The sequence below is a fragment of the Equus caballus genome, chromosome 3 (genome assembly GCF_041296265.1).
Source record: "Equus caballus isolate H_3958 breed thoroughbred chromosome 3, TB-T2T, whole genome shotgun sequence".
Lineage (NCBI taxonomy): Eukaryota > Metazoa > Chordata > Mammalia > Perissodactyla > Equidae > Equus > Equus caballus.
The window spans coordinates 83,011,091-83,036,105 of record NC_091686.1 but is presented as its reverse complement, the minus strand read 5'-3'; the positions used below and the strand labels follow the sequence as shown (position 1 = coordinate 83,036,105).

Here is a 25,015-nt window from a genome sequence, read left to right as displayed (position 1 = left end):
GGCAAAAAGGGAAAGGGAGAAAGTTTATCAACTGTTCTAAATTTTAAAGACTCAGAGCTTTTAGTTTTAGAAATATACCTTAAAATATTTACATATGAATGATATGTGGAATATGCTTCAAAATAATATTAGGAGAACGTAAATGTGTGAGGGTATAAATGAAAGACGACAGATCCTGAGTTAACAGTTATTAAAACTGGTGACAGGTAGACGGAAGTTCTTTATTCCACACTGTATCCTGGTGCATAGATTTATAATATTCCATTAAGACAAAAGCGTGTGCTATTTGGGGAAGACTTTGCTTTCTTAAGAAATTAGAGCAGAACTACATTAACACATAGCTTGCTCAAACATTTTCTATCAGAAGTGATCTACAAACTGATGCCACTCCTCTTCCAAACAAATTGTACTCTTAAAAAAAAGATTCGAGGGGCCGGCAAGGTGGCGCAGCGGTTAAGTGTGCACATTCCGCTTCGGCAGCCCAGGGTTTGCCGGTTCAGATCCCGGGTGCAGACATGGCACCGCTTGGCAAGCCATGCTGTGGTGGGCATCCCACATACGAAGCAGAGGAAGATGGGTACAGATGTTAGCTCAGGGCCAGTCTTCCTCAGCAAAAAGAGGAGGATTGGCACCAGATGTTAGCTCAGGGCTAATCTTCCTCAAAAAAACAAAAAAAAGGCTCAAGAAACATAATCAATTGGGATGTATGTACCTCATTTGAATCCTGATTCAAACAAATCAACAACAAAAAGGCATTTTTGGAACAACTGGAAAAATCTGAATATGGACTAGGCATTATATGATATTAAGAATTACCGTTAATTTGGTTACATGTGGTAATGACGGTGACGTTATGTAAGAAAACATCCTTACTTTTTAAAGAAACATAAAAGTATTTAGAGTGAAATAACAATTTCTTTCACTCCTTTTTTTTTTAAAGAAAACTTGGAGAGAGAAAGAGAAGATGACAACACTATATTTGCCTCGCCTCCCTTTGCAAAGCCTACTGGTAAGACAATACAGAAGTACAAAAAGAAATAAATCTATAAAACAATGAAAAAAATGGAGAAGAAAGTTATGAAGACATGAAACGCCACAGTAGATTTCTGAAGAACAGAAAGCAGATCTAAATGTATTAATAGGTTAAACAGAACTAAAGAAATCACAGCCCAAAATTTACACACAAAGGGACTACAGTGAAGGTCTGAGCCAATGGTCCCAAGAGTCTAGGCTCCAAGTTAGCAAGTAAAGAGGCTGAAAACAGGCGACCTACAAAAAAGCTTCACCTTTCTTTTCTCCACAACTCTTCCCTGTCTAAGCAAAGCCCAGTGTCACCCCTAGGCTCAAAACTGCAATATTCTTTTCTAAAGAAATCTAACAAACTGCTCAGAAAGAAACCAGGTCTTCTGGCTTGAATGTTAGTATCCATATAGCCCAAGTCAACAAGACAATTGGAAAGCTCCTTGAGACTAACAACAGGTTCCCTGCTCTTTTGCTCTAAGCCTAAACTTGCCAGCACACAAGATGCTTCAGCTAGGTACAAAGAGTTACCAACTAGTCTTTTCATTGAGATGGCAACTAGAAAACAAATCTACCTATACAACAAGAAAGGAAACCCACAGCCAATACCTAAAATAATCAAGATAGTCCTTCAGAAATAAACATGAAGCAATGGTAACGATCACCAGACATACTAGAAAAAACAGCAGCTAAAAATGACCAAGATAAATAAGCAGATTAACTAACTTCAGAAGAATCATAGGTTGTTCAGGGCACAGAAGAAAACTCAAAAACAAAACAAAATATCCTCAAGACAATCCTGAAGAAACTGCATTCAATAAAACAAAAACAGGATGCCATATATGTAACAGTAATATTGATTTTATTACACCAAGAACTATTATAAATGCTTTATAAATACAAACTCCTCTATCCACAAACTAGTTATTATCTTCATCTTGTAGATTAGAAACTGAGCAGAGAGAAGCTAAATAACCTGCCCCAGGTCACATTAAGTGGTGAAGCTGGGATCTAAACCCACACAGTCCAGCAGTCTGGTTCCATCATACAAGCTATTACACCATGTTACCTTTTGAAATGATACAAGCAGAAAATAAGCAAAGCGACTGGAATATTAATCATGTGCTTACAGACATTAAGAAAAGGCAGGAACATACTGTTCAAGAAATCTATCAGAACACAGAATAAAAAGGCAGAGAAGAAAAACATGAGAGAAGAAATAAAAGACATAAGAATCAATCCAGAAAGCCAATATTCTGGTAGCGAGCATTCCAAAATGGGAGAACACAGAAAACCAGGAAGTATTACCAAAGAAATAATAGAAGAACATTTCCTACACCTGAAGGAAGACATTACATTTCAACCAAAATTGCCTACTGACTTCAGACAGAATGACAAAAACAACTCAAACTTAACACACGTAAATATAAAATTCTAGAACTACAAAGATAAAAATACCAGAGCTTCCAAGGAGAGAGGGAAAGTGTCATTTAGAAAGTATCAAGACTCAGAGTAACATCACATTTCTTACCATCTTTATGCAAACAGAAAAGAGCAAAACATGAAAGTACTAAGGGGAAATTAATTTGAATCTAAATTTCTACACCCAAACTATCAAGCAATTATGAGCAAAGCCAAACCTATTTTCAGACATGTAAGAATTTAGAACACTTACATCTTAAGTACCCTGTACACCGAAGTTAATTTAAAATATATTCCAGCAAAAGAGGGAGAATGTCATGAGAGGAAGATGTGGGATCTAAAAAATAGTAAATCTAGCCCAGAAATGCAGTGAAGGCATAACTCAGAATGAAAGATATAGAGCACGCTTCCAAATCAAGACTGACGCAGGAAGTAGGAGGGCTCTAAGAGGGATGTCTCCAGGAAAACAAAGGATTCCATCCAACAAATACTAGATATTATGACTCAAGCAGGAAATATTTGAGGATATGTGAAGGTACCTTTTTCTCTATCAAGGAAAAAAATGGTAATTACAGCCTGTAGTGGAGGAAGATGAACAATATAAAGCAAACTAGTCAGAATATGAAGCAAACTAGTGGCATGATACTGAAAAACTTATTAACTGTAAGTAAACATAAGCAACCTTACCTTGATGTTAAATATTTTATTCTTTGGGTTCCATTAGCATCATGACTTTCAACCTGCTGAGAAGAAAATAATCCTAACTCAACGATTAACTGCAGTTTATCATGTTCAGCTTTTAGAACCAACCTACTGACAAGGCTGAATGTCTTAATTCTCATTACAGAACAGAATGTAAATGTTATGTTATCAACCTGGTCAAATACAAAAGAAAAGGTAGGAATGGAAGTAAAGACATAGAAGAGACAAGAATGGAGAAATGGATAAAGGTCTTAGCATCCTTATCTCACACAGCAGGGATGTAAAAATATAACACCAAAGAAATTTAAATATTTTATTTATAGTTGCTAAGACACTAATAAAAGAACTAGGTATAATAATATAGGTTTTAACCTTTGGAAAAGTATTTAACCAAATACTTTTTCTGCATCTATTCAATAATGATCATATGATTTTTATCTTTCATTCTATTAATGTGGTGTATCCCATTTACTGACTTGTGTATTGAACCATCCTTGCACCCCAAAGATAAATCCCACTTGGTCATGGTGTATGATTCTTTCAATGTGCTGTTGAATTCAATTTGCCTGTATTTTGTTGAGAATTTTTGTATCTATATTCATCAGGAATATTAGGCTGTAGTTTTCTTGTAGTATCCTAACCTGGCTTTGGTATCAGGGTAATGCTGGTCTCGTAAAATGAGTTTGAGCATGTTCCTTCCTCTTCAATTTTTTGGAAGAGTTTGATAAAGATTAGTGTTAATTATTCTTTAAATGTTTGGTAGAATTCACCAGTGAAACCATCTGGTCCTGGGTTTTTCTTTGTTGGGAGGTTTCTGATTACTATTTTCAATCTCCTTACCCATTATTCATCTGTTTGAATTTTCTATTTCTTCATGATGCAGCCTTGGTAGGCTGTATACATGTTTCTAAGAATTTATCCATTTCTTCTAGGTTGACCAATTTCCTGGCATATAATTTTTTACAGTACTCTCTTACGATCCTTCATATTTCTGTTCTATCAGGTGTAATGTTTCCTATCTCATTTCTGATTTTATCTGAGTCTTTTTTTTCCTTAGTGTAGCTAAAGGTCTGCCAATTTTATCTTTTCAAAAAACCAGCTATTTCACTGATCTTTTATATTGTTTCCTTGGTCTCTATTTCATGTATTTCCGCTCCAATCTTTGTTATTTCCTTCCTTCTGCTAACTTGAGGCTTACTATGTTCTTTTTCTACTTCCTTAAAGTGTTTATTTGTAGTTTTTTTTCTTAATCTAGGTGTTTTCTGCTAAAAACTTTCCTCTTAAAACTGCTTTTGCTGCATCCTATTTGATTTGATTTCCTTTTTGCTTTCTTCTTTAAACCACTCATTGTTCAAGAGTGTATTTAATTTCCACACATCTGTGAATTTTCCAGTTTTCCTCCTGTTATTTCTAGTTTCATACTATTGTGGTTGGAAAAGATACTCGATACGGTACCAATCTCCTAATTGTAAGATTTAGAATCCTCTAAATGTAAGGCTTGTTTTGTGACCTAAGATATGATCTATCCTGGAGAGTATTCCACGTGTCCTGGAGAAGAATGTGTATTCTGCTGCTGTTGGATGGAATGTTCTGTATACATCTGTTAAGTTAATTTGGTCTAAGGTATGTCATGTCCAGTGTTTCCTTATTGACTATATCTAGTTGATCTACCAATTGTTGAAAGTGGGGTACTGTTCAAAGTCCTCAACTATTATTGTATTGCTGTCTATTTCTTCCTTAAGATTTGTTAATATTTGCTTAATATATTTAGGTGCTCCAATGTTGGGTGCATATATATTTACAATCATTATATCCTCTTGAACCACCTCTTGTTCATTATATAAAGACCTTCTTTGTCTCATTACAGTTTTTGACCTAAAGTCTATTTTGTCTGATGTAGTATAGCTACTCCTACTCTCCTTGGTTTCCATTTGCATAGAATATCTTTTTCCATCTTTTCACTTTGAGCCTACATTCTTAAAGGTGAAGCGAGTCTCTTGTAGGCAGCATAAAGTTGGATCTTGTTTTTTAATCCAGTCGGCCATTTTCTATTGGAAAATTTCATCCATTTACATTTAAAGTAATTACAGATAGGTAAGTACTAATGCCATCTTTTTTGTTTTCTGGATGTTTTGTTCTCTTCCCTTTTGCTCTCTTCCTCTTTTGCTGTCTTTCTTTGTGAATTGATGATTTTCTATAGTGGTATGCTTTCATTCCCTTCTCTTTTATCTTTTGTAAATCTACTGCAGGTTTTGCTTTGTGGTTACCATGAGGCTTACATAAACTATCTTATAAGCAGAAGAGTCTGCTTTAAGCTAACAATTTCAACCACATACAAAAACTCTACTCTTACTTCTCCCTCCCATATTTTTTTGTTGTTTTGTTTTCATTTTTCTTTTGAGGAAGATTAGCCTTGAGCTAACATCTGCCACCAACCCTCCTCTTTTTGCTGAGAAAGATTGGCCCTGAGCTAAGATCTGTGCCCATCTTCCTCCAGTATACATGTGGCATGCCTGCCACAGCATGGCTTGATAAGCCGTGTGCAGGTCCACACCTGGGATTCAAATCCGTGATCCCGGGGCGCCAAAGCAGAGTGAGCAAACATAACTACTATGCCACCGGGCTAGCCCCCAAAATTAAATATTTTGTCAATTAAAGATAAGTAACATATGCCCAACATCACAGAAATATTTGCTATCCTCACTTACAAATGAAAGAGAAGACTTGGCTACTGGTGCCTGAAAAATTTTTTTTAACACTTTCAGTATAAATTAATTGTAATAAAATAATCTAAAGAGAACTTGAGTGTTTTTCAGTTTATACAAAGGCATGAAATTACACTTATCATTTATTGCATAAGAAACTATTGTGCAAGGACAGTTTCTAGGCTGCTTTATCCTATCAGTTTCTTAAAACTTACATATCATTGGTGTAATACACACACACAGTTTTAAAAAAACAAATAGTAGGGGCTGGCACGGAGGTGCAGCGGTTAAGTTCGCATGCTCCACCTCAGCGACCTGGGGTTAGCCGGTTCAGATCCCAGGTGCGGACATATGCACCACTTATCAAGCCATGCTGTGCCAGGTGTCCCACATATAAGGTAGAGGAAGATGAGCACAGATCTTAGCTCAGGGCCAGTCTTCCTCAGCAGAGAGAGGAGGACTGGCGGCGGATGTTAGCTCAGGGCTAATCTTCCTCAAAAGAAAACAAAAAACAAAAAAAACCCCAAATAGTATGAAAAGGCTTAAAATAAAAAGGCAGGCTGCCCAAGTGTCCCTACCTGCAATCCCGCTTTCTAGAAGCCATCACTTTCATCTATTTGTTTGTGGTTTTTCTATTTCTCTCCATAATTACACATAATATGTGTCCGTCTTTATCTCTTGATTGACTTCAAATTTTGTCTATTGACCTCTTGCTATGAAAGAGGAAGATTTAGTTCACCGATACTTCAATCTGGTCTCTTTTCTCCTCATTCCAAAGGCAATCTATCCTATTGAGCACATGATATGTGGCATATGACACTGAGAAACTGAATTTCATTTAACTTTAATTAAACTGCTAGATGTGGCTAGTGGCTACCATATTACATGGGCAACTCTATATTATTCCCACTTTTGGAACGTATTAAAGTTTTCTTTATGATGTAGTATTAGAATCAAATTTTGTATATGTTTTATAGCTTTTGGAAAGAAGGTATAGCCTCTATCTTCAAGGTAGAATTCAGTTTATCCATTAAATTTTGCTTATTAATTACGGTATTTAGCTGTTCTATAGCTTTAGTCTTTTGTTCATTTGATACACAATAGTCTAAGAGAGAACCACTGAAGTCTTCTACCAGTACGGTTTTTGTGAATAACTCCCAAGTGTCTTTTTTGCCTTTTGAATATTAATTTTTCAAAAAAATTTTATTATTTTTACACAGATATCTGGTATTTCTTCACTGTAAATAATAAAGCACCCATCTGTGTCATTTAACTCTATCTTCTCTTTATATTTCACAGATGGTTCTGTTATTTTAGTAAGTTTTCTACTATTGCACTCGTGGACACCTTTATAATCACATCCATACATAATAAACTTAGTCCTCCATTTCTTCACGTTACCTATTAGTTCTCTACTATAAGTCATGAGAAGATATGCTTATCTTTCCTCCTCTCTTTCTCATCACTAGATTTCAACCAAAAACACTATCTTCCTTACTGTTTACCTTTCTGCTGTTAGGTCTGTTTCTGTTACTACACTTGCTGATTTTAAATGCTATTCACTCCTGGTTATCACACAGGAGGCAACTAGCATACTTAGCACATTTATTCAAGCTCCCACATTCTTTCCCCTTTTCCTTCTGAACATGTTTATCGTTTCATTATTAGTGTACATAGCAGACTAGGGTCTGCTTAAACATTGACTTCTCAACAAAGACTTCTCTGTCTACCTAATTTAAAATTGTAAACCTTGCCCTACCCACCCCACTACATTCATATACTCCAACCCGCTACACCCTGATTTTTCTCCAGAGTACTAACGACCATCTAACATATATTCAACTTATTAGTTTCTCCCCTGGTTTCTACCGGTTGGAAATGAAGCTCCCCAAGAGAAGGGCTTTTTGCCTACTTTGTTCACTGCTGTAACACCAGCAACTAGAATGGTGCCTGACACACAGTAGATGCTCAATAAGTACTTGCTGAATGAAGAGGATAAAGTTCACTAGTAAAAGTATAATCAGAAACTATAAAAGCATTACTGAGAGAAATTATAAGCCTACATGAACAGAGAGGTATACTGTGTTTGTGGATCAAAAAATACAGTATTGTTAAGATGTCAATTCTCTCTAAAAGGACCTAAGATTCAATACAATCAATCTACAATCTCAGTAGCCATTTTTATATAAAGTGACAAGTTAATTTTAAAATTCATATGAAATAAAAAGAACCTTAAAAAGCCAAAACAATTCTGAAAAAGAAGCACAACATTGGAGGACTTCCATTACTGGATTTAAAGCTACGATAATCAACACATTAAGGTATTGATCTAAGGATAGACATACAGTTCACTACATAAAATAGCTCAAAAAGTGACCCACACATATATGTTAATTGATTTTGACAAAAGTGGCAAGGTAATTCAGTGGACAAGGGCTAGTCTTTTTTTCAACAAATGGTACTAGAACAACTGTATATCTATGTGGGGAAAAAAATTTTTTTAAAGAATCTCAACCATTTCTTCATACCATATATAAAAATTAATTTGAAATGAATCATAAACTTAAACACAAAAGCTAAAACTGTAACACTTCCATAAGAAAATATGAGAGGAAAGCTTTAAGGTAGATAAATATTTCAAAGATAAAACACAAAAAATTTGAAGCATAAAAGAATGAACTGATAAACTGGATTTAATCAAATTTTAAATTTCTCTTCAAAGACACCACTAAGAAAATAAAAAGAGAAGCCATAGATCAGGAGATAATTTTCATAATTCCAATATCCAATAAAGAATATATTATTTGTTTACATACATATTAAAGAAAAAACCCTCTTACATCTCAATAAGTAACCCATTTTTTTCAAATGGGCAAAAGATTTGAGCAGATACTTCACAAAAGAAAATACATGAATGATCAATAAGGATATGAAAACATGCACAATATCATTAGTCACTAGAAAAACACAAATTAAAACCACAATGAGATATACTATTACAAACTGCTAGAATGTTGAAATTCAAAAACTCTGACACTACCAAGTGTTGGCAAGAATGTAGCGCAACTGAAACTCTCATACATTGCTGAAAGGAATGAAAAGTGGTATAGCCACTTTAGAAAACAGTTTGTCAGTATCTTATAAAGTTAAACATACAATTACCATACAACCCAGCAATTCTATTCCCAGAGGTTTGCCCAAGTAAAATGAAAACACATGTCCACAAATGTTTAGCAGTTTTGTTCATAACAGCCAAAAACTGGAAGCAATCCAAATGTCCAACAATTGATAGTTATAAATAAACTAGGTCATATCTCACACAATGGAACAGAATTCAGCAATAAAAAGAGACAAACTACTGACACAGAGGAGCATCAAAAGCATTATGCTAAGTGCAAGCCACACCCAGAAGACCACATACCACATACAGCATGACTACTTTTATATTACATTGCAGAAAAGGCAAAACTGTGTTAACAGAAAACAGATTAGTGGTTGCCGGGGAAGAAAGAATTTTTCAGGGTGACAGGAATTTTCTCTATCTTGATTGTGGTGGTGGTTACAAGAATGTATATGCCTGTAAAACTCAATCTGTATACTTACATTGGGTGAATTTTAACATATATGTTATACCTCAATAAATCCAATTTTTAAGAAGTATACTAGGTCAAAATGAAAAATCCAACTACCAAATACCTAAAAGAAGAATACTTAACGCAAAATAGCTCATGAAAATTGAGTATTCTGTGCAGCTTTAAAAAATAATAGGGAATTGTCCACATCCAGGAAGGATGGAATAGTTTGCAGTAGGCCAATATTCTTGCTGAGAACAACAAGAAAAGCAAAATAAACTACAAAACATATTTTTAAAGGCAGCAAAGAGATGTGGAAGAATGGGGGACAAGAAGGTCTAAAATTCCAGAGAAGGGGGAATCTTTTAGGAGTGTTTAGATGATATGCAGCTGTCTTTGGGCATTTCCTGATTAAGAGCATGGGCTGGAGGCTGAAAACTGAGACTTGGTCCGTGCAGAAAATTGATGTTGAGGAACCAAGAAGCCAAGAGAGCTTTTGGTGTTCACAAAGGGCTGCAGTAACAAAACTGGGAGACTGTACAGGGAGCTCAAGCTCAAGCCTACTTTCTCTCCCAGGACATTTGTTTAATTTTAAAACTGTGCAGGGTAAGAGGCTAAATAGTTTACTGGAAAATTCTGAAAAGTAAAGTGAAATTTCCCACCTTGGGCACTACTAAGAGGACAAAGACCACCAGGCTTTGAATTGAAAATCCTAGAAGACCATACTCTACAAATAAGACAAATAACAGGAAGAGTATAGGGGCTGGCCCCGAGGCCGAGTGGTTAAGTTCGGTGCACTCTGCTTCAGCAGCCTGGGTTCAGTTCCCGGGCACAGATATATACCACTCATTGGCAACCATACTGTTGCAGCAACCCACATATGAAATAGAGGAAGATCAGTAAAGATGTTAGCTCGGGGTGAATCTTCCTCAGCAAAACAAAAATTTTTTAATAAAAACAAGAAGAAAAAAGAGGAAGAGTATCATCAAACCACTAACATAGCAAACCATATAAACAAAGATGACTGGCTCCCTATTCTATCTGCCTAGAAGAAAAGGTAAACCCCATCTGGCAAAATATACGTGGTAATGCTGGCTTTATTTTGCTTTTAAATTCACAACATCTGGCATTCAACCAAAAATTACAAGGCATAAACAAAACAATCAACTAACTTGACCTAATTAACATTTATAGAACATTCCACCCCACAACCAACAGAATACATATTATTTTTCAAGTGTACATGGAACATTTACCAAGACAGACCATATTCTGGGCCATAAAATAAATGTCAATAAATGTAAAAGGATCTAAGACATATACAGAATGTTCTTCTGGGGCTGGCCCCATGGCATAGGTGGGTAGGTTCAGCGCACTCTGCTCAATGACCTGGGTTCAGATCCCAGGCACAGACCTACACCCCTCGTCAGCCATGCTGAGGTGGCAACCCACATACAAAATAGAGGAAGATTAGCAAAGATGTTAGCTCAAGGCTAATCTTCTTCAAGCAAAAAAAAAAGAATGTCTTTCATCACAATGAAATTAACTTACAAATAACAGAAAGATCTCTGGAAAATCCTCAATTATTTGGAAACTAAGTAACAAACTTCTAAACAATCTATGGGTCAAGAGCCAGCCTCTTCATGTGGTAGTTAAGTTCACATGCTCCACTTCAGCGGCCCAGGGTTTATGGGTTCACATCCAGGGCACGGACCTACACCCTGCTTGTCAGCCATGCTGTGATGGTGTCCCATATACAAAATAAAGGAAGATTGGAACAGCTGTTAGCTCAGGGTCAATCTTCCTCACCAAAAAAATTTTTAATTAAAAAATTAAAAAAATAAAAAATCTATGGGTCAAAGAAGACATCAAAAAGGATATCAGAAAGTCTTTTGAGCTAGATGAAAATGAAAAAATATATATACATATCAAAATTTGTAAGCAGTACTTAGAAGTTTATAGCACACCTATACCGGGGAAAGAAGTCACAAATTAATGACCTCTGTGTCTTCCCTAAGAAACTAGAAAAAGAAAACAAACTAAACCCAAAGAAAGTTAAGAAAAAAAATAAAATAACAGATCAGAGCACAAATAAGGAAATAAAAAACAAGAAAACTAGAGGAAACTGGTTAATGAAAAGCTGACTCTTTGAAAACTTCAATAAAATAAGTCTCTCGCCAGATTCATCAGGGAAAACAAAAGAAGACACAAATTACAATATCAGGAATGATACTGAATCTCTACAGATTATATAGATATTTGACTCACTAAAGATTCTAGAGATATTTAAAGGATAAGGAGAATATTATAAACAACTTTACCAATAAATTTAACAACTTAGATGAAATGGACAAGTTCCTTGAAAAACTTGGCAAGCATGCAGAGACAGAACCACACAACCATATGACCAATAACCAACAGAAAAACAAACAATAAAAGCAGACCAATAGATGAGAGAGGTATTGAATTTAATAGACAAGCACTTAAATAACTATAATCAATATGTTCAAGAGAACTGGAGCCCATTAAAAATCTATAAAATAGAGTTAAATGGATGTTCTAGCACTCAAAGTTACAACGTAAAATTAAGAACACAACAGATTGGTTTTGACAAAAGAGAAGATGGCACTGGTGTACTGAAGTTGGGTCAATATAAGATATCCAAATTGAAATACAGAAAGAAAAAAAATTTTCAGATACATGGAATACGATCATATATTTACATTAGAATCCAAAAAGAAGAGAGGAGCAGAAGCAATATTTGAAGAGGTAATGACAGAGAACTTCCCAAAACTAAAAGGCATCAAGCTACAGATTCAAAAAGCTCTATGAATATAAAGCAAAATACTTACAGAAACCACACTTCAACAAAACATAGTCAAATGGCGAAAAAACTAAGACAGAAGAGAAAATCTTAAAAGAGGTAAAAAAAAAGAGACATTTTTCTCAGCAAGACTATAAACAAGCTGATAACATTACCTTCAATAAGACTGGTAGCTGACTTCAACAAAAAGCCAGAAGACAATGAAACGTTTTTTAAATGCAGAAAGAAAATAACCACCAACTTAGAATTACATACCCAGTAAAAAACATTCTTCAAAAAGGAAGGTGAAGTTAAGGAATTTTCAGACAAACAAAAATGAAAAAATTCATTGTTAGTGGATAGGCTAGTATTAAAATATATACTAAAGGAAGCTATTCACACAAGGAAAATGATCCCAGACAGAAACACAGAAAAGCAGGAAGAGACCTGGAAAGGGTAAATATGAACAAAAACAGACTGTCTAAAACCCTATTAATAATGTCTTCCCAAGTTTAAAATATGTACAAATAAAATGCAGAATTATAGTAAGGCAATAAGGTTGGAGTAAGAGTTAAAGTGTAAGAAACTGGCATTTTTGGAGGATGCTAAAAGTAGTAATTTGTATTATGCTAATTAAGTCAAGTATGCCTGTTGTAATCTCTAGTATAACCACTAAAGATACAGTGAAAGAATATATAACCAACAAGTTAATAGCGGGAAAAATGGGATAAAAATAATTTGATTAACACAAAAGCAAGCAAAATAGGAGGGATAAAAAATACAAGACACATAACTCAGAGAAGTCAAAGGTGATGGTAGTTAGACTCAACTATTATCAGCAAAAATGTAAATGAACTAATAAATACTCAAAGTAAAAGACTAACACTAGATAAATTAAGGAAAATCTGTATTTATTTACAAGCACAGACATCCAGAAAAACACCATGATAAAAAACTGTAACATGCATGTACACACACACACACACACATAGAAATGCCTCAGCAAATGCTGAAAAAAAAATTAAAAGGGCTTATCTTTGAGATTTTAGGTGATTTTTTTCATCATAGATGTTCTTTGTGCTTTTGGTACTTTAACTCTTTTCTAAGGAGCAAGACTCATTTTTATAAAAACCACAAAACTATTTTCAAAATAAAAAAAATCAGATTATAAATTTTAATAATGAAACAAAGTAACAAACTTACAAAAAACATAAGAACATGATCCAGTCTAAAAGGAAGCTAAACAATGTAAACTTATTTCACACAATAAACTCTACTGGTGAAACTAAGACACCTTTATAATTACAAATACATTATATCATCACTATTTCTGATGGAGACAAAAAGTAGCAGGTAAGAGTTGCAAAGAGAAATAGCTTTTTCCAATAACTAACGGTTCTCTCATTTCCCTTCTTGCTTCTAATAAAAAAATCTGTGAAATTTCATTGAAGTATATGATAAGCTAAAGTTGTAAAATAAAATTTAAGTCAACATTTTTCATTTTAATTTGTGGATTTTTTCCTAAATAATTTCTTCTAAAATTGTTTCAACAAAAATTTAAATTTCAACAAGAAGAAACCACTCATCAGTTTCATGAATCAAAACTTTACATGGCAAAGGGATTTCAAAGAGACATACAATACCATGCATCTTGGAAACATGTTCTAGTACTATTTTTGTTATTCTAAGTCACATTAAAAAGCCAAATACTCTCAAACTCTCTATGCAAATACAAAACTCTAAGCAACTGACTTAAATATATTTAATTTGGGAGCACCGCCACCCACCAAAAAAAAAGATGAGCCATGTTTGGTACACACTACGAAAGTAACAAAACAACAGGAATAATAACATCTACCATTTATTGAACACTTAACTATGTGACAGTCATTGTTCTAAGTAATTTGTATTTATTGTCTCATTTAATCCTTACATAATATTATGAACTAGTACTATCCTCATTTTACAGTGAGAAATTGAAGTAACGCTTGTCCAAGGTGATACAACCAGCTAGCAATTGTCAGGATTTGAATGCCAAGCAGGCTAGCTATAGAGCCCTGCACTCTTAATCGCTACACCATGCTATACTTAGAACTGAAACCTTGTTAAAGTAGTTTGCTGTCTTTGCTATTAAGCTTCAGTCAACAAATAACAAGAAGCTTTATTAGAATAAAACCAGATATTTTAAGAATCTGTCATGTCACTGAGAATAATTAAATAGAAGAAATAACAACCATGTAAAAACTTCCTATTTTGGGGGCTGGCCCTGTGGCCGAGTGGTTAAGCTTGCACGCTCTGCTGCAGGCGGCCCGGTGTTTCATTGGTTCGAATCCTGGGCGCAGACATGGCACTGCTCATCAAACCACGCTGAGGCAGCGTCCCACATGCCACAACTAGAAGGACCCACAACGAAGAATATACAACTATGTACCGGGGGGCTTTGGGGAGAAAAAAAGGAAAAAAATAAAATCTTAAAAAAAAAAAAACTTCCTATTTTCATGACAAAAGAGAAATAAATAAAAGACAGTCACTATCAAAAGTGGTATTCATAAAAACCTGAGAAAATGTGTAACTTCCAAAAACAGACAACAGAAGACACATTAAAACCACTGTATTAAACCATAAAGATCATATCTATTTTCTCTTGAAAACAGTTTGACATAACAGTTTTTCTCCCCAGTTTAAACTGGAGGATACAGATATCTAGGAGTTGAATACAATGTCACAGAAACCCTAGATGAAGCGAACGCAATTCTTTGTGTGATAAAGGATTCCTTCTTGACATCTAGACTTTCCTTTTAAGGACGTGGTTTGGAGCAATCAAAAAAACTCTGTTGAACTTAATCCACTGTAAAAATAAAAATGTTATAGCTCAAGTTTTAAATGTTTGTGTGGACTGCTTCATAGATTCCCACCCTACTTAGAAGGCTAGTTCAAAAGCATTGCCATCCAAATGATTTATGCTCGGGAAATGCAAAGGTTGTTAAATACCTTCAAAGTAAAACATATTTTTAAAAAATATGTCATTATAAAAATTTGGATTCACTTTATTATGGACCATTATTACATAATTTATTATACACTTATAGCACATTTTTTCAACATAAAGCACAAAATTTGTTTAATCTGGATATTAACACAAACTCAGTATCATTCTACTTGATACTGAGACTACTCTATTGAAATTTTTTTCAAGTAACAACTCTACCTGCTTACTAATGCTGCCATTTCTAAAAGTGACACCATTATTTATTATTTTAAAAATTGAAAACTTAAGTGTCCAACAGAAAAAGACCACTAGGTAAACCACACAAACATAGATAAGAATACTACATCGCTATTAAAAATAATGTTATAGAAAAATACTGACATAAAAATGTTCAAGATTCACTGTTAAGTGAACAGTTGCACTACAGTGGATGCATTATGAGCCCATCTGTAAACATCACGAGGCTATAAGTGGACATGCACATATATAATGGCTAAACAAAATGCAGGAAGAAGACACGCCAGAAGGTTAACAATCGCATCTCCTGGTGATGGAGATTTCCAGTGATATTTTAAAATTTTAATTCACGCTTTTCTTCGTGTTTCCCAAATTTGCTACATTAGGGATGCTCTATTTTTACAACTGAGGGGAAAGAGATTAAGAAAGAAACGCAACTATTTACACTAAATCTATATTTTAATACAAATGATAAGTTCTTAGCTAGACATATGGTTTATCCCTCATTGGTAGCACTCCCCTTTGCAGGGTTTTTTAAAAATACAAAACCTTTAAAGATGAATCAACCTGTATTTTCATTTTCCACTATTTTGGGTGAGAACTAAAAATTTAAATATCTGATTAAATGTGCACTCTGGAAAAGATGGGAATTTTTGTCTTACTATTTGATCTTATTAATGGAGAAAGGAAAATATTTTATTTATGAAAATATTTCTGAAAAATAAAAAGTAAATTACATCCTAAACAGTATACTATAAAAGTCAAAAGCAATTCATAAAAATTTGATTTGTCCTTTTCTTTTAGAAGTGATTTCTTTTCTATAGACTTCTAAGACTTAAAATAAGCAGAATTACACCTTTGTGAAATAAACACCTAAAACAAGTGATAACTCAGAGTCAACAATACACTTACGAGGAGGAGTTCAGTTAATATAACATTTACATAATTGAAAATATAGAGAACTACAGGAATCTCTTATCCACCTATTTCACAGAAGCTACATCTAACAAAGCTATAAAAAATGCCTAACAAATGGTTGTAAAGCAACCTACAAATATAAATGCCATCATGATAATTACACTCAATTAGCAAGATTAAATTGCTCTGACACTTAAAAGTCCTCTATAAATAACTCATACAACTGCCTCTAGAATTTTAGACTCAGAAAAGGACAAAATGCAATGTCTACTGGTACAATGCCCACAAGAAACTACACGTAAAAAAATATTTTACTTTATGCATCTGCAAAGACATGGAAGGAAACACACACACACACAACAAAAGGTAGTTTTGCTATAAGGCAGAACTTTGATTTTTCACAATGTTGTTTGCTTTCATAGTTCAAAATATTTGCAGCAAATAAATATTTGACACAGCACCAGAAGTACAAATGTGGGGGAGATCGTACATTAAATATGTGCTTTCAGGAAAGGAAATGAGATAAGAAGAAACAATTTACTTTTAATACTAACACTGCCTGACACATTAGATGGTAGACAATAGCTAACTGAGAATTAAATTTCCTAATTTAATCCTTCTAACAATCCTAAAATCTAAGAGAGGTTGTATTATAATTATCAAATAAAACATCAAATGGCTCTTTCCTGCAGGATAGAATAAAAACAAACAAAAAAGCAACTATCAATTAGTCTCATAAATGCCTGCTGTAAGGCTGCAACTTAACTCCTTACCTCCTTACTCCTTAAGGGCTGAGATTTGAGCTTTCTAAGTTTGTTCCATCCTTTCTTAACTATTTAAAAGGTTGAGATATATAATCTCCCTCAAAACCCCATGACCAAAAAAATAAAAAGCTGGAAACAGTCTCACCCTTGCAAATCTTATGTATGTTTTCCTTCTGGAACCTATCATTTACTATCTTATGTTATAATCGTTACGTAAATGCTCTTTTAGCTATACTAGATTTCAAATCCACTGAGGGCAGTGTCATTCACACTGCATCTTTCTGTGCATCACGCATAGCTTAGTAAACAGTCTTGATTAATAGTGTGAACTTTCTGCAGACTCTATCAGCTAACAAGAATCAAGCTTGCTAAGTCTTTGCAGCTTGGTTAAAAAAACAAAACCACCCTCTGGAACTATTAGAAAGGTAGTGTTCTCTACTCAGGGGAGGATGGGGGTGGCTGGGAGTGTGCACACAACTTGTCTGCTGTCAGTTAAGCACAAACCAGACCAAAAGGCACATTCTCCCTTTTCCCCTTCAAGGATGATTCCATCCAAGTCAATCAGTCTCTCTTGGTTAAGGACACAGTCCGCCTATGTTCTCTTCAGAGGACCTGGAGAGGCTGAGGTAATCTAGGTGGCTTTCTAGTGGTCTGCGACTACAGGAGAATAAAATCAACCTTTCACCTGTGAGCAACTGACCAGGTCAAAACCCAAAGAAAACTCTAGAATGTGGACCCTAAGGAATCCTCTAGAAGCCATGGAATCCAAGTCTTTCAGCTGAATTCAATCTACACGAGATAAAGCTCACACCAGTAAGACCTCACTGCAAACTCTATAAACGCACCCCAAACCGACTGGCCCCTCACAAGTCAAAAGATGAGTATGTCCTAAGGTGCATACCATATGTTAAACTTTCTGACATACTCCAAGTCATTTCCCTGTCCTGTGGCTAGTAACAGAGTGCACGGTAGAGGCAAACTGGCATATCAGAGAATCAATCAAGGCAACTCAATTTTCAAGATTGAAATATGTTTATAAATGCACAGAAAAAGATCTAGAACGTTAACAGCAGTTATCTCTGGGGAGGGATGTGAGATAGAAATGAAAGAGTGCAAAGTGGGTTTTCACTTACTATATATACCTTGTATTGTTTTAATTTTTCATGGGCATCAATTCTGTAATTTTAAGAACAAAATTTTAAGTGAAATTTTAAAACGTGATTTTATTTTTTCAAAAAGATTGAATAGACCTACATGGAATGAAAATGAAAAATAAAGGTCATTTTGCAAAAGTCTGGGTACTAGAGATCTACAGAAGAAAGAGAAATAATACAATTATCCTAGCCTACAAAATAAAAAGGAATACTGGTAACATAAAATGCCCACAGCAACTGTCACCCACTACTCAACATTCACTACTCTGCTTATATAATATTAACCACCAGAGGGAGTTTGAGTACCCTCCCCTCAAAATTATATCCACTCTAACAATCCCCTTTTCAATTGTAACCTAATTAAAAAGGTTAGGCTGGCAGAGCTAAAAAATCTTAATACAATGTTTACAGCAATTCATAAGTCATAAAAAATTTTTAGTTTTTTGCACCAATAGAACATTGCCTCTCAGTTTTAAATTTTTCATAAGAAGTAACTATATATACACAGATAAATTTACATTTCACTGAGGTTCATGTCTGATTCCCTTAAGAGAAACAGTTTCCCAAAGAGCAAACTACCTGGACAATTAATTTTATCATCATTTTAATGGAGTGTTCATATTCTCCAATTGTCTGTCATGACAACTGTGGGATTAAAAACGCAAAAGCAAAATTTTATGCAACTATGACTCCCGAAAAAAGGCGGGGGGGGACACAAACTATACTCTGAAAAGCATAATCCAGCCATAATACCCAATGCAAACAATGTCACTATATATTTTAGCAAAGCACAACATGACTAAACATCTCTAAAAGTTAAATTTATCTGTGACTTCAGCATCTTAAAAATTAAAATATAAATAAAAAAACATCCTAACCTTCTTTCAATGTTAGTTCATTTTTCTAAAAAATATTAAGAGAAATCATATTGAAAATGGCCAAAATCAACAAAAATTAGGGAAGAGAGACAAGCAGACAAAAACCACCCAGCAAATTATTTTGGAAAGGAGGATTTTTGTTTAATCTGGTTTATGAATCCATTAGATGGTCACAAACCTTTTTAAAGATAGAGACATACACAGGGTACATCTCATTTCCCATCCTCCCCTCACCAGGCTACCTCTCCCCCCATCGCGATTAGTTTTCCAGCAACCTCCCAGAGCTTCTTTATACGTAGCAGAGCAAACACAAGTTTGCGTTCTTATTCCACCTCCCCGCTTGACGCAGAAAGTAGCACGTTATTCACACTGTCCTACACCTTGTTTCTTTCACTTTGTGACAGATTTCGGAGATCTTTCCATGTCAGTGCACAGACAGCTTCCTCCTCCTTTTTCTCATAGCTGATCACGACTAGTTCGACCACAACTTTCATCTATCTTCTTCAGTCTAACCTTGAACGACACTCTGCTCCGTCGACTCCTGAACACCTGGCAGCTTCCTTCCTCCAACAAGACTTGAAAACAAACCAGATTTGAAGTACCCCAAGGGACAACTTTCAGAAGCGACTCATTCTCTAAATTATATCCTTTTCAGGACGTTTGTTTCTCAAGCAGGTAGAAGGAAAACATTCCACAATTTTCTCCTGATCACTTAAAACAGAAGGAAATCTTCAAGTGAAATTACCTTTTTTCCGATTCGGAGGGGATCCGCGTAACAGTCAAATCAACAACCACTGTGAAAGTTTCTTTACTTCTTGTGCTTTTCTTTCACTGTAAAAGAAAACATTGTTTTTTTAAAAAAAAAAGGCTAGAAAGCCTTAAAGTCGTACAGCACGGCACTCTTATGGCAAGACACGGCCACCTGATTCGATCTCTCATCCGCCAGGTCGAGGCCGAGGCTTTGATCTTTCAGGATTCTGCTCCCCACTATTAACAGGACGACTTTCACACCAGGGAAAACACGCTCAAGAATGTGAGCCCTGCGACGCAACGTGCCGCCAGTGACACACCGGGGGCCAGAGCGCCAGGACCAGGTCCGGAGACTCGGGCTTCGCCGGCGCAAGGGGTCTGGAAAAGCCAGCGGCGGCGCTGACAGGGAGCGGGGAGGCGGGGGGCGATCGCAGGAAGCAAAGCCCCGGCGCCGCGCGGGGAGCCCTCGAACCAGCGCCGTCGCTCGAGCCGGGCGCGCGGGGCCGCGCGCTCCCTGGGGACCGAGCCCCGGAACCACGACCACTAACGGAACCAGCCCACGGCGGCGGCGGCGGCCGCTCGGACTGCGGACGGAGGCGCGCGGGCCGGGCGCCGGGAGGGCGGGGGTTCCCCGGAGGAGCTGGCCGCCCCGGCGCCCCATTGGGCGCCGCTCCAAACGTGCCCGAGTTGTGACAGGAATAAAGTGGGTCACAAGGCCTAGCGGGTCCCCAGCGAAAGCCCTCCCGGCACCAGGTCTCCGGCTTTCCCGGTCGCCCTGACGCGGGAATCGGCCCCAGCCCCGGCCACCCCGCCCCGCCGCGCACCCCAATCCCGCCCCTGCCCCGCAGGTAACCCCAGCTGCCCCGGAGGGCCCCTCAGCCAGGGCGGGCCTCCGCCCCAACTCCCAGGAACAGACACATCAGGGCGACGGGCAAAACTTGGGCTTCGGCTCCCGCCTTCCCCTCCCTTGGCCGCCGCCCCCGGCCCGCACTCACCGCCCCCCGCTCCCTCCCCTTCCCCGCGCCCTCACCGTGCGGCTTGCGGCGGCTCCGGCTTCCTCCCTCCCCCACCTTGGAGTTCAGCTGCGGTGACTCGGAACCACTACCCCGGCCGCGTCCCGAAGACACCGCGGCTCCCGGCACAAGCAGCACCTGGGCCAGTGAGTGGCGCCCCCCACCACCCCCAAAATAGTCACCGCTACAGCCGCCGGCTCCTCCTCCCCCTCCCTTCCCTTCCCCTCCTCCACCGGCACCCGGAGCACGCATGCGCCGCCGAGGCGAGCCTACCGGCGGACGTCAGGCCCCGGGCCCACCCGGTGGGACGCCACTCACCGGCAGCGCGCACGCGTCAGGGGCCAGATTTCCTTCGCGCTCTCGCTGTCGGGGGTTTCCTTTCCGAAGCCGGCAGCCGCAAGCCGAGTCTGTGGTTGCGCTCCCTCCCGGCGCATGCGTCGTCAGTGACCCCCGCGGGCTCCGACGGCCGGCGCTCTGCGTTCGCCCCTCCCCTCACTCTCGCTTTCCCGGGCGCGTCTCGGTGCGCATGCGACTTGCCCCGTTAGGCAGCGCGGAGCCGCGGAGGGGATCCCGGGCGTCCGAGGAGACCTCCGCTTCCTTGGGCCGCCGCCCGGCGCTAAGGGACACAGGGATCTTCCCGGAGCCCCCTTCCCGCTCTGGTTACTGGAAAGCTGGGAGGCGGGGCCTGGTCGGGTGGAGCGCGCGGCCGGTCCGGGGAGCGGTAGCGTTTGATCGCGATGGCTTTGGCTTTCACCCTCGATGCAGGGAGCGAGGAGGAGGAAGAGCTTCCTGCCGGATGAGGGATCTGGAGGCCAAAACGGGGCCCCTTTCTCCCTTGAAAAGCAAATCATTTTGCGACGCCAGGGAGGATTTCGGGTGTTAGCGGGAGAAAGACTTTTTTCCCCCGCTCTAGGGATATCACTCGCGTTTCCTCTGGGAGAGGGGGGTTGCCAAGATGCCTGGACCGCCGGGGACATCTTTTCCCCCTCTCCTGGAGGAGCACGGCTTGAGTCGCTTCTTATTGGTGGGTGCGCCTGGAGAGACAAGACATGCGCCCTTGGCGGGAGGAGGGAGGCAAAAGAAGGTCAGGATGTGTTCATTTGGAGTTTTCCACCTGGCCTTTAAGGCCAGGTGACAGTGTATCGATGGAAGATAGGGGATGAAGCTGGGGGGATAGACCAGTACCCTAATTTGTGTGGCTTCCCTTGTCAAGAAAAAAGAAAGTGTGAATACTTCTTGATTATCTCTGGGAAATTACTGCCCTTGATGCTTAAGACACACGCAGCTCACATGGGAAAGCACATTTCAGTACTTGTAAATTATTGGGAAAGAGGTCTTTACCGTCCTCATTCCTAGTAGTTGTCATATTTTAATGTCCTTCGGATTTGAAATAGAAGCCATCTTGTTTCAAAAAGTAAACTTTTGGCTATAAAATCCTCCCTTCAAGGTAACCTCATGTTCACCTCAGTAAACATTTCAGATTCTCGCTGGATACTCAGAAAAACAGAACGTCAAAATTGAGGAACTTACTCAGATCCCTGATCCTTCACTTGAGGATTTTTCTGTCGAGAGCGAAAGCATGATTTGTTAACTTCATGTAGCAGAAGAGATTTTAGCAGACGTTTTTGCCTGTTCAGCATTCATTCCCTATTCTGATAATTTCCTTTGGAGAACTATCTTTTCTTCACTCTCAGCCCATATGGCTGGGGCAAGACTCCAGGGGGAAAGCACATTTGAGTTAATCCTCTGCCTTAGGCTGGAGTTACCAAGAGGGGTGCTCTCTCTTCCAGTGGATTTAATCTGGAAAAATGGAGGCCTGAAGCCATCTTTCCTCACTCACAAATTCTGCAAAGGAAGGCAACATAGAAAAAAAGCAGATTCAAAGGTGGAGATTTGGCTTGGAGACATATTTGATGCCCCGAATCCAATGTGGACTAGATAATTCTGGAAATTTCAGTTAAATTAGTCAATAAATTCTTTCATGTGTTTGTTTCATTGCTTAAACTAATGAAAGGTTTTCTGTCACTTGAGATCATGAATCCTAACTGATACTGGTAGCAAAAGAGGAAGTAAGGTTAATATGTAATACTGATAAGGTAGTGTTACCAAGCAATGGGCTTGCTCTGCTCGCCAGGATCTGAGCCAATTAATCACAATGAGTTAGAGATCGAGAAAGTTTTGATTAGCTAGCATAATCGGGAAGATGGCAAGACCAATGTCTCAAAAAACCATCTTCAAAAATTACATAATCTTGAGGTGGTTATATAGGAAAAATGGGGAGTGAGGAGGTGGTCCAGGGATGTTGGTCTCCAGGTGTGAAGGGCGCCAGGCATCACATTGCTCCATTCTTCTGTCACCTGTAATGGATACCTTGTAGGTACGTTTTCCACCTGTAGTCAGCATGTTCCTGGAAACAAACTCATAGAACAAAGTTTTAACTTATTAAGCTATCGGGGAATACATACGTAAGCAGAGGCCATAAATCAGGAGAGCATGTGAATTTTTTAGAGTATGTGCAGAGCAGCGGAGAGTCTCACAGAGGAGGGGCTGAGGCCCTTTAGCCTGACAAAATAGCCTCACTTATGCCATAGCAGGTTGCAGCCAGACAAGAGAGTGTGAATGCTTTTTCTAGGATGTAGATGTTTGGACTTTATTCTAGAGGAAGGGATCCCTCCTCATATTCTACATCATCTAGAACACATATCTTCAAAAATACCTTTGCCCTTTTTTAATGGTTCCATTGTCCTCTTAGTCACCAGGATCAAATCATGTTCATCTTTGACTGCTTCCTCTCTCACTTTCTGTATTTAATCATTTACCAAGACCTCTTGATAATCCCATTTTTCTGCTCAGTCCTCTGCCTCTGCTTGAACATTTCCCAGAGTCAGTTCACAACTTATCCTTTCTTCCCCATATTCTCTCCAAGAAGAAAACTGTATCAGATATTTGTAATAATTTTTCCAACTTGCAGATTCCACTTTTCCCTAAAACAAAAATCCTGCTTCATAGTTTCATAGATCCTAAATTTCTCCCCCAGCCTAAATCTTCTCCTTAAACACAATTGTAATTCAAATATTCTGTTCATTCCTTCTTGTATGCCTTACTAGTAAACTGAACATTTCCCACTCCCTTCCCAACCAATTCCCCCAGCTGGTGTCTTGATAGAGGCAATACAGCATAGTGGTTAAGGGTGCAGAACGGGAACTAAACTGCCTGGATTTAAATCTCAGCCCCATCACTTAATATCTTCATGACACTGAGCAAGTTATTTCTCTGTTTTTCAGTTTCCTCATCTGTAAAATGAGGATAATAACAATCCCTTCTCACAGGATAATTGAGAGGAGACATAAAAGATAAATTGATACAGATGTGTGTGTATAATAGTACCTACTACATAAGAAATCCCATATTAGTGTTGGCTGTTATTAATGATTTAATGGTGTTCCTTTTTGTGTACTTCTTACATCTCTTTTGCTCAAATTCTTCCCCTAGTTCCCTATGGCCCATCAATCACAAAGACCTTTCTGTTCTTTCATAATATCTCTCTCATTTATCCTTTCATTGACATTCCTAGTTTTACCACCATAGTTTAAGATGAATTGGAATACAGGAAGTTTAAGATATGTATAATAGAGAATATAAGGTAAGTTTTTTTCAAAAGAAACCTTCATAGTTTAGCCAATTACTCATATTCTTTCTAGACTCTTTAAAATAGGGGGAAGTACAATAATATGAGGTCATGTTATGGACTTGTAGTCAAAAGTCTAGACTTAAATCCTGACTAACACTAAGAGACACTGAGCAAGTTAAATAATTTCTCTAAGCTTCAGAGCATTTATCTGTAAAGTCAGAAGAATAAGTATCTCAGAGAATTGTGATAATCAAAAGTAAATTATAGACTACTACATAAAGGTTGGATGGTAAGGATGATGATTTTAGGTTTTTACAATTTGTTGTTGGAACTTTAGGAATGGTTGAAATGACTCACAAATCTGTAACTCAAGCCTACACTTCTCCACTGGGCACCATACACATATGTCCAATTGCCTACCTGATGCCTCCTCTTGAGTCTCAAATATCTTGGATGC

The 25,015-nt window shown here is 38.0% G+C and overlaps 1 protein-coding gene across 50 annotated transcripts in view; it reads right to left on the bottom strand.

The window, feature by feature from the left end:
* The window catches only part of CLOCK (clock circadian regulator), a 124,047-nt gene extending 102,664 nt beyond the window's left edge, over window positions 1-21,383 (bottom strand). For 9 of the 50 annotated variants that reach the window (XM_023636847.2, XM_070261689.1, XM_070261671.1 and 6 more), the window contains exons 1-3: window positions 20,945-21,082; window positions 19,910-19,995; window positions 3,130-3,185 (exon numbers count right to left, since the gene is read on the bottom strand). The gene's annotated coding sequence lies outside the window, so the exon portion shown is untranslated. 50 annotated transcript variants of the gene reach the window in all.
* Window positions 21,384-25,015: the final 3,632 nt, after the last annotated feature.